The sequence below is a fragment of the Pyrus communis genome, chromosome 14 (genome assembly GCF_041283825.1).
Source record: "Pyrus communis isolate YQ-2024b chromosome 14, ASM4128382v1, whole genome shotgun sequence".
In the NCBI taxonomy this organism is placed as follows: Eukaryota; Viridiplantae; Streptophyta; class Magnoliopsida; order Rosales; family Rosaceae; genus Pyrus; species Pyrus communis.
This window is the reverse complement of record NC_142578.1, coordinates 10967056-10978494: the sequence shown is the minus strand read 5'-3', so window position 1 is coordinate 10978494 and position 11439 is coordinate 10967056.

The following is an 11439-nucleotide window of genomic DNA, read 5'->3' as shown; positions in this document are numbered from 1 at the left end:
CATAAAAAAAAATTCATAATAATTAATATAAAAGTGTGCAAAATGTGAAAATAAAAAACTTTACAACTTTCGTGATGCAGTCAACTCCGAAATTCGGCACAATGATCTACTAAATTCTAGATTTATATTTAACCATTGATTGTTGTTTACGCCCTTTTAAAATTAGTGTAAGAAACTAACACACAATTGCAATCCAACTATCAGTGCTAAGTATCATGATTCATTTAAAGTTTCAATCCTAAACTGATTAGGACAACATTAAACCCTTTAACAAAACCTTTACATACCAATTTGAAACACTATGACCGATTCTAACTCCCACTATTATACTCACATTCGAACATTCTACCACCTGAGTATGAACAAGTTTGATACACAATCTTCAAATTATAATAGAAGTGATTAGTTAAGGCTTATACCATAAGTTCTCTACACATACATTTCAAAACATAGAAGCAAATACTTCTGGTGCTATACATAATGCATAATTGGTTCAAGATTACTAAATTACTGATGTCCAATATGTATATATAACAATGTGAACTTATTTATAGATCAAACCAAAATTATTCGCTCCCACTCATCTGGCCAAACTTAAAAACAATAATGTTAAGCTCAGTTAACAACAAATTCTTCTAACATTCACATTACTGGAACACAACGAGTAATAATTCAACCAGTTGCTTGATCAAACCACAATTCAATTTATAAGCATCAAAATGAATTATAACTTTACAAGAGACATGAACCAACTACAAAACAAAACTAAAATTTGTTTGGTACCACTCATCCATGCCAAATTCAGTATTAAAAAAAAATAAAAAAATAAAAAAATAAAAACTTAGTTCCAATCCCCTTATTATTCAAACATAATGAATAACATGATCATCATTCAACCAATTGCTTAAACAAGAATATTAAGAAAGATCCATAAGCAACACCAAGAATGATTATATTACAACTCCACCAACTTGCCTTATCAAAACAGAAACTATATTAAAGCATCTTAGACCATCTCTAATGAAGATGTCAAATTAAAATGGCTGTTTTTATTTTTATAGCTGACGTGGTAAAATAACATTTTATAAAGTCTCCTATCCCAACTGAGATGTCAAATTAAAATGCCTTTCAGTTATTTATAAAATCAAGTGGGTTAAAATTTAATAATAAAATAATCAACTCGTGAAAAAAATAAAGAAATATGTAGGCCCATCATTTAAAAAAACAAAATTGGTGTTGCCTTCAAATTTGGTAGCAAAGGTCAATCCATGTAGGATTTTGCATCTCCTTAGGAGCGAGAAAACCACATTTTTTGTCAAAACAGTTCATGTGGGATTTTTGACATTTCCTCTAGAGAAGATAGTCTAAGAATTATAATTGAAAACTAGCTAGCGTAGATGCCCTCATACTTATGCTCACATTTGAATATTTGATTCTCTCACTCGAGTATAAGTTGAATGTTCCACTCAACCTAATGATAGTGCATAATCTCAATTTGAAATAAACAAATCGCACAACACGATGCACACAGTTTATGTATCAAAAGATAGTCTCAATCCATTTGAAAAAAAAAAAATCTTATCGAACATAAATTCATAAACTCAAAATCACTAGTTTCAATGATGACCAAAATCAAAATAGCAAACACATTTTTTTTTGCATTCAATTTAATCATAACTGCCCAAATCACCAGTTTTAACATAATAGCAAACACAATATTTATGCATTCAACTTGATCCTAACTGGTTCATTATCCTTCAAACAAGATCAACCAAGTTTTGATAATGTCTAGATATCACAACAATATGTCCTGAATAGGATGAGAAACCAAGACCACTAATTCTTCTGCAAAACTCAAAATTCATCTTCCTCTCAATTTGCAATTTCAATCAAAACAAAAAGCGGAAGCATGCATCATATAAATTGAAATGCCTAGTTATTTATTTTCATGTATACACCGTGAATGATATATGCCAATACTAAATCATAATTCATTGATTATAGAAAGCGAACTCATATACAAGCTGAATTCATAATGCCTCTTATTGACATGCGTTAAAGCCAGTAAGCATGTATATGGCAGCAAAAGAAAAATTGTGCTTAAGCATATATGCCTATATATTATGTTAAACACCATATTTCACAACAAACTGATTGATATATATGAAAATATGCATATATATGAAAATTAAAAGGCCTGGTTCAATCCATACATATCAAACCATACATATCAAACCCTAAATTTATAATGAAAAATCATAAAAGTTCACGTCATGGCTCTGATACCACATGTTAGAAATAAATCAAAACTTTAAAAACAACAAACAAGATGAAGTGGTAGCTGACTTCGATAATAAGTGTGGAGCCAAAAATAATCACAAGGCGACACATAGATTTTTGGATAAAGGAGGATAAAAATACTCTTGAGGCATACTGGGATTCGTACGCGCGAGCAGCGGGCAATCATCCCTCAACCAAATCAAAGTGCCCAAAGAAGGTAACAATTCAAAATTATTTCATCCTTCCTCATTCCATATTCTCTACAAAGCAATCATTCCATAACCTTCAAAACATTCCATAAAAATTATGTTAATTGGTTAATTAATGGATTTATTTCCTAATTAATCCATTAATCACCAATTAAATCATCCATTATACCAATTAATCACCCATTATACCAATTAGGGAGGCCAAAAATTTAAATTTGCAAATCAAACGATTTGGTTATTGATAATTGGATTATTATTGAAGCGTTGATTAACATACTTATTTCCTATTGGTGACACACACTGTTCTAAAAATCTCCGCCTAGCGCTGCCTAGGCCCCGCCTTGGTGACACATTATTTGGTTTGCAATTTTGGTTTAAAATTTTGGTCTCCCGAGCATTACCCTTAATTAATTAATTCCTTCATCAACAATACTAAACTATTGTTCATATGTAAAATATGAATCTTTCCTTCCACAATAATTTATTTGAGCGAGCTCTCCTCTTGCACTTAAGTTTGAATTTCTCTTTCCACAAATTAGATTAATTTAAAGTAAACTATTGTTCATATGAAAAATAACTATGCTATACATCCTAATTTTTTTTTTCTCATTTCTTTATAATATGATTCTCTATACAATAGCCTTGCCATAATAATTTGAAACTAAGACCTCTTGCTCACAAGTATAAAGGAATACCATTCAATCGTAATACTAAGTGACATTCACCACATAAGTTAGACAAAAAAAAATGTTGAGAGAAAAAGTTGGGTATAAGCCTTTTCCTATAAACTTCAAAATCCTTTTCTAGGTTGCCAAAAAGTTTAGAGGAATTTAGAAAAATAATGTCATAATCTTATGAGTAATATGCACACTTGCCACTCAGATTGGTCTTTGCAAGATTATTGTGGCTTTCCTAGTCCTTCAAAAAGTTCTAAAAATTAGGGAAGTTTTCCCGCTCTACTGCTGGTCGTGGGTCCCCAAATCAGCTAACAAGGTCGCAGACTGGTTAGCATCCTTCAAAATTTGGGAATAAGTGTTTTTACGTGGGTCGATAAATTTCCATCTTCGATGGTCCAAATTCTGAACAAGAATGGCTTACCATGTCCCCCTTGAGTTGGTTTTGGCCGGGTGTTGGGAAGAGACGTTGCTAGTTTGGTTGGTAGTGTCCTCTTACTTTTATCTTCCTAGCACTCTATTTTAGTTGTTGTTTTGTTTTGTACTGTTATGTTGGTAGGCTTCCCCTTGTACTCTGTTTTAGTAATGCTATTTCCAATTAATAAAAAATAAAAAAAAATAAAAAAGTATGCTTTAATAAATTAAATTTAAAAAAAAAAATGTTAAAGCATCCAAAATCACACATGACACATCATCGTTAAATTTTTGGATTTTTTTTTTTCCATGTGCTTCTGGTTTTGAATTTGGAAGCATATTTAATAAGAAAAACTAATGAAAAGAGCTTAAAAACTTTGAGTTTTAATGAAAATAACAAAATAAAAGGTAAAGTGAATAGTAGCAAGATTAGCTTTTTAGTATAAAAAAATGTGTTTTTTCGTTAAAGTGAACAACACCTGAAATTTTTCGTTAAAGTTTTCTATTTAATATTCTCGAATGTTAAAACTGTCATCGATCTAGAGCCGCCTATAAAAACTCGACCACACAAATCCCGCAAATATTACCATATCACCAACTTAACCTCCAAAACTTTTACAACGCACTGGGGTATAAGATATCCCAAGCATTCTAGTTGTTAAATTTTAATTTGTCTATTTGATTGAAAATATAACCGCTAAAAAATGTTAAACATTTGATACTCCAGATTTCCTCAACTTCACAGGGGAAGGGAAATATCTCAATTGGATACTGCGATGCTCTGTAAGAAAACAAAAATGCTATTCTTATCATCTATTTGTAGAAGTAGGATTTTCTTCCCTCATATTCCCCTCATCTTCTCTCACAATTTCCATTTTGTTTCCCTCTCTATAAAAAAAAAATTAATATAAGATGTTGACATAACTTAATCGTGACCGTATAAATAAAAGGGGAGGGAAGGAGAGAAAAAGAGAGAGGAGATAATCCTACTCCATGTTTGTACCACTATTTAGATCATCTCTCTTATAAAAATGTGACGCACATATGTTAAAAGACTCTACTTGTGGAGCCAAAATTAATCACAAGGTGACACATGGATTTTTGGATAAAGGAGGACAAAAATAACCTTGAGGCATACTAGGATTCCTACACGCGAGTAGCGGGCAATCATCCCTCAACCAAGTCAAAAGTGCCCAAAGAAGGTAACAAATTCCAAAATTATTTCATCCTTCATCATTCCATGTTCTCTACGAAGCAATCATTCCATAACCTTCAAAACGTTCCATAAAAATTAGGTTAATTGGTTAATTAATGGATTTATTTCCTAATTAATCCATTAATCACCAATTAAATCCCCCATTATACCAATTAATCACCCATTACACACCAAAAATACCCCAAACGGCCAGCCACCTTTTCTTCAAAGGGGACCAGCCATGCTCTATATATTGAACCCCATTTTTCTCTAAAAAGCTAGGTTTTCACTCTTGCTAAAATTCTCCAAAACTCTCAAACACTTTTCTCTCTAAATTCTAACTTTAGCATCAGAGGTTCTTCGGCCAAAGCCCCCCCCACCCAAATTCATCGTGGGCGCGTGAGGCTCTTAACCTTGACCTAAGGTGTTATTTGTTTTGTAGGTGCAATTTTGTCCAAGATCAAGGAGGAAGAAATTTGCATCCACAAATTGGTGCTTTCATTGAGAGTTGAAATTCACACTCGTAGAAGACTCTCGCATAAAAATGTTTTTCTCTATTTTCTAGTCCACTTGTATTTTTCGTACGTTCTTATTATTAAAATTTTTTATTTGCAAAGATTCTTTGATAAAACAAAAACGAGAAATACAATGCTAGAAATTTAGAAAACTCCATGCGTGAAAATTCCAATATTCAAGAAATAGGACCGCGGCGATGCACGAGACTAAATGGTATCCTAGGGGGAGCGGCACCACCACCACAAGGTTCCACCATGGGAACCACTGCGGTGGCCACCCGCGGCGAGGTCCATGGCACCATTACCACGGCCCGAGCTGTGCCACCAAAGCAAGCCCAAGCCGTGCCATCCAAGGCTCATGGCACCAAGGCCATGACCCAAGCCATGTCACTTCAAGCCCAACGCGTTGCCAAGCTGAGCCCTATCCTCGCACCTACATGTGCCATACGCCGAGCAGCCTATTTCTATGGCCCAACCTGCTCCCACCGAGCAGCTTGCTCTCGTGGCCTAGCCTGTTCCTGCTGAGCAGTTTGCTCTTGTGGCCCAGCCTGCTCTCGTGGTCAAACCTGCTCCCATGGCCCAGCCTGTTTCCGCAGCTCAGTCTGCTCCTGTGGCATTCCAAGCAGCCCAAATCGGTCCAAGACTAATTCAACTGTCCCGATAAGCAGCCACTCGACTTGCCACAAACCGAGCGTTTGGGCAGAGTATACTCTCGATTGGGCCCCCGAGATAGCGTATACTTTCGTCTTAGTACGTGGATGAGCGTGCACTCTCGACTAGGCCCACGGACGAGGATACACTCACAATTAGGGCCACACTTCGATAATCAACATGAGTAGCTTTCCAAGCGAAATGTTCATTCACAGCTAGGCCCGCAAAGAGCATCTTCCATATCACATCGGTGTAGGCAACATGACGGGTGGAGAGAAGCAGTCATTTAATCCGATTGAACTTCAACCAGCAGCCTGCGAAATCCCTCGCTTGCTAAGAATCCACCACATGCATTGATGTCGTGGCACAGACGAACCGAGCATGTAGAAGAGCAGCCTAGACCAACAAGTCAAGACTGGGGCATCTGAGAGCTCTGCCACTCCCAACAAAGGCAAATTCAGGAAAAAGTAGAAAGGCTTCTGACTGAGCGATTGCACAATTTCCCATGCAACGAAGCTATTGACAAAGCGTTCCGATAAGACATGACCAACATGAACGAGTCATTTTTCAATGACAAGATCGAGCAGACGGGACTACCCCATATACATTGCTGGATATAAAGAAAACTTATGTTTCGACAAATGTAGCAGCTCAGCCTAATGGCACGCCGAGGGCATATGAGTACCAAAATGACACACCAAGCCCAAGTACCAAAAATCGGGGGCAGGCTAAGGATTATTTTGGTTGTCTCAGCAGTCCAGTTTTCCTCAGATGCACTCACGAAAATGATTTCCATGCTCTCCAGTGCGAGAGGGTAAACCAATTCCCCGACACCCAAAAGGGTATGCTTTCCAGTGCGAGAAGGATAAACTAATTGCTCTCCAGTGCGATAGGGTATGCTTTCCAGTGCGAGAGGATAAACTAATTGCTCTCCAGTACGAGAGGGTAAACAAATTCCCCAACACCCATATGGGTCTGCTTTCCATTGCGAGAGGATAAACTAATTCCTCTCCAGTGCGAAAGGGTAAACCAATTCCCCGACACCCATATGGGTTTGCTTTCCAATGCGAGAAGATAAACTAATTGCTCTCCAGTGTAAGAGGATAAACTAATTGCTCTCCAGTATGAGAGGGTAAACCAATTCCCCGAAACCCATATGGGTTTGCTCTCCAATGCGAGAGGATAAACTAATTGCTCTCCAGTGCGAGAGGGTAAACCAATTCCTTGACACCCATATGGGTCTGCTCTCCAGTGCGAGAGGATAAACTAATTGCTCTCCAGTGTGAGAGGGTAAGCTAATTCCCCGACACCCATATGGGTCTACTCTCCAGTGCGAAAGGATAAACTAATTGCTCTTAAATGCGAGAGGGTAAACTTATTCCCCGACACCCATCTAGGTAAGCTTTCTAGTGCGAGAAAGCCACATGGCTCAAAGGATCGAATGCTTGAAGATTGAGTAGGTAGCAAAATGGTCAGGGGGCAGCAGCCACTTTTTGTACTTAACAATTCGCTCATCCAACACTTCATCTTCAGCAGCTCTAATTTTGGCAGTTCCATCATTGACTGCTTCATCTATGGCAGCTGAGAAATCAAACTCAAGCAGTTTCCTCATTTCCGACAGGCAGCCCAAGCCATAACCCATGCCACGCCATTTCCTCAGCTCATGTCAAGCCAATCCTTGACTTCAATCAAGCTAAGCAGCACAAGCAATGGCCCCTGCCACACCATCTCCTTGGCCCATGCTGAGTCGACTCCTGGCCCTTGCCAGCCGATATGCCACACCACCCTGACGACTACCCCACGACAACACTATCCAAGAAGAAGACAAGAAAAATTAATTTTTTCTTACATCGGTGCGGCACAGAGAAGACGAAGAAAGCAACGAAAAATGGTCCTTTGCACGAGCAAGATATAGAAGATTGCTAAAGGAAGGGGAACAAATATCCTATAAGCTCTCTCTCTTGTAGGGTAGAATAAATTTCTCTTCAAAGTTGATTTAATAACCCACTTAAGGTGGACTTAAATAGGCATTGAGAGAAATTTATTTCCCTTTCTTAGAAAGATCTAATTTCCTATTAAAAAGGGAATCTACATCAAAATAGGAAATAGTCTTAAGTTTCCTAAAGCAAGAAGATCTCTACACCTACTACTCTTTCTTGCGAGCAGCCCAACAGGTGTGGGGGCATTTGTGGAGCCAAAAATAATCACAAGGCAACTCATGGATTTTTGGATAAAGGAGGACAAAAATACCCTTAAGGCATACTGGGATTCCTACGCACAAGCAGTGGACAATCATCCCTCAACCAAGTCAAAAGTGCCCAAAGAAGGAAACAAATTCAAAATTTTTTCATCCTTCCTCATTCCATATTCTCTACCAAACAATCATTCCATAACCTTCAAAACATTCCATAAAAATATTAATCCATTAATCACCAATTAAATCACCCATTATACCAATTAATCACCCATTACACACCAAAAATACCCCAAAGGGCCGGCCACCTTTTCTCCAAAGGGGACTGGCCATGCTCTATATATTGAACCCCATTTTTCTCTAAAAAGTTAGGTCTTTACTCTTGCTAAAATTCTCCAAAACTCTCAAACACTTTTCTCTCTAAATTCTAACTTTGGCATCGGAGGTTCTTCGGCCAAAGCGCCCCCCCCCCCCCAACAAATTCATCGTGGGCGCATGAGGGTCTTGGCCTTGACCTAAGGTGTTATTTGTTTTATAGGTGCAATTTTGTCCAAGATCAAGGAGAAAGAAATTTGCATCCACAATAAGCTTCTCCTCTCTTGCAAAAACAATATATTTGACTTACAATAGGTCTAAGTCCAATAATGAGCGTGCTATTTTGTGAGAGCAGTGAGCTTATATTAAAACATATGTTGTGATTTCCCTATTAAAACACGTGTAAGAAACTGACACAATTCCAAACTAACTATGAGTGCTTAGTATCAAATCCAAACTGACTAAGAAAACTTTAAACTCTTTAATAAACATTTATATACCAATATGAAACACTATGACCGATTCCAAATTCTCATTATGATACTCACATTCTAACAAGGACTTCTTCAACCGTCCAAGGAACTAGTGTTAATTATTATATGGAGTTATGCATGTTTGCAATAGTAGATATGAGTACAAATTAAAACAAGAAGAGCTACTTAATCCTACTTGCTAATTGGCTACTGGATCCGTATCTAATAGTTATGATTTATTTTGTGAAAATTTGCTTGCCTGGCATGGACATATGGGTCAATTTCAACTCCCAAAAAGTTCGGGCGAAGACTCGATATAAAAGCAACAACTGGTGGTGCTTGGCATGACTAATCGGATCCGCATTAAGTGATGATATATAGTTAATAAACCAAATTACTATTTTGAATTTTTTTTTTTTTTTTGGGTAAATTTTGTAATTTCTTTTTTAATACAAGTGATATTTTTCTTTTTAAACTAGTATAAAGGGAGGAAAAGATTATTTAAATCCAAAACAAAATGGATTAAAAAGAAAGATTCTAATCACTATAGTTAATAAGATTTTCCGATATAAAAAAAGAGAGATATGACGGTTAGTGAGTTGCTCATTAGTTAATTAATTAACGTTACAATTTTTTTTAAATGCTAAGATCAAACGGCCGTTAATTTCAAATTAATCTAACTCAATTTCAACTAGTCTGCATAAAATATGTAGTGAGAAGTAGTTTAAGGTTCTAAAATGCATTAGGTGCTAGTTGGGCGGCGGGTACAGGAAAGGCCCTAGTGCCTAAGCATCTAGGCGGAAGTGGGGCTATAGGCTCTTTTTTTTTTTTTTTTTTTTTTTTTTTTAAGTTAACTAAATTTATCTTAAATAATTGTCAGCTTATACTTAACAAAATATAGTTGTATTTGAATACATAAATTCAAAATAGAATGACATAGAAATTATAAAGTACTACATATTGAAAACATATAAAACAAGCACATAATAAATGTTCTTCCAAGTATCCAACAAGTCTCTTACAATTTATTGAAGAAGAAAAAAATGTCAAAAGGAAATTATCTATTTTCTATCCAAGTGAGAGTCACGACCTAGGCAATCTAGGCGCTCTTTATTATTTTTTTAAACGTCTAGAGATTAATCGTGGCGATGACCAACTATCTAACACCTAGACGGGTCCTAAGAAACATTAAGCAGAAATTTTAAAACGGTGGTTAATCTTTTAAAGTTCCAATATTAATATTAATCACTTTAGAGTAACCGTTTCCATCTTAGGTCAACAATAAGCCATTTGAGATGAAGTGATAATCAATTGCTAATTCATGCGACATTCTATGATGGCATCAGCTTATAACTCAATGGCTAGGAAAATGACAAATAGAGCAGGATATCATAGTATTATTTGATTTGGTCGGCTGACTATATAAACAGTTACCATACAATAACAAAGAATGCAACCTCTAATTAATCAAAACCTTACTAGCCGTTCAAACACTCTAATCCTTAGGAAAAAAAAAAAAAAATATATATATATATATATATAGAGAGAGAGAGAGAGAGAGAGAGAGAGAGAGAGAGAGGAATTCTAAGGTCACAGTCCACAACCACTAAATCGCTTTCATCATTTGTGATTTTCATATTAGCGGATAATAATTTCTTTTAGAGCAAGTCCACTTCTAAAAACCCTCATGTGCAATAGTCAATTCAATCCACCTAAATTAATAGTAATTGACTGCAATGAATAGTAAGTGTCCAAGTAAATCTTCACCTCTAAACTAAATATCCTAGTTAATTCGAATTAAAATAAATTTTTTTTTTTTATTTTCGGATATGATTTTTAACCAATCTTGTCACGCTTCATGTCATTACCTGAAATACAATTTTTGTGGATAGATTTTTAAGTAGCATGTTAACCAATTCCGTAACTCAGATGTCATGATTCTATAAGAATTTTATGGATAAATTTCCGATAAGATTTTAGACCAATCCTGTCATGCCACCTGACATTATCTACAGCCTCATACTTTCTATTTTTGTCCATATAAATCCTGAGTTCTTACAATGTCTTCTTCAAGAAGATTGTTAGAAATCGATGAGCAAGAGAAAAAATTGTTTGAGGAAGATGAAGAATTGTTCAATCTCAAGGATGGTGCATATGAGGTGTTTGTAATGCAAGTTATGAGTGACATTTCCAAACCCAGGCGTTCCGCAAACTTAGATAGAAAGAGGGGAAAACGAGGTAAGAATCTCTGGGAAGATTTTATTTTATCCCAACAATGTATTCCCTGCTGATGCTTTTAGACGCCGTTCATTACTACGAAACCATTTATTAGTGTCACTATGATAACCAACAAGAAACGTATATTACTGTTGGATATTAAGCAAAATCCAACAGAAATTGGATGCAGTGGCAGATATAATAAGTGACAGAAATGCCAGCGTCAGGAAATGAATTTTCCAACCGAAAATACTTTAAAACCGACAAAAATTGTGTCAGATATAACGAACAGAGAATATATT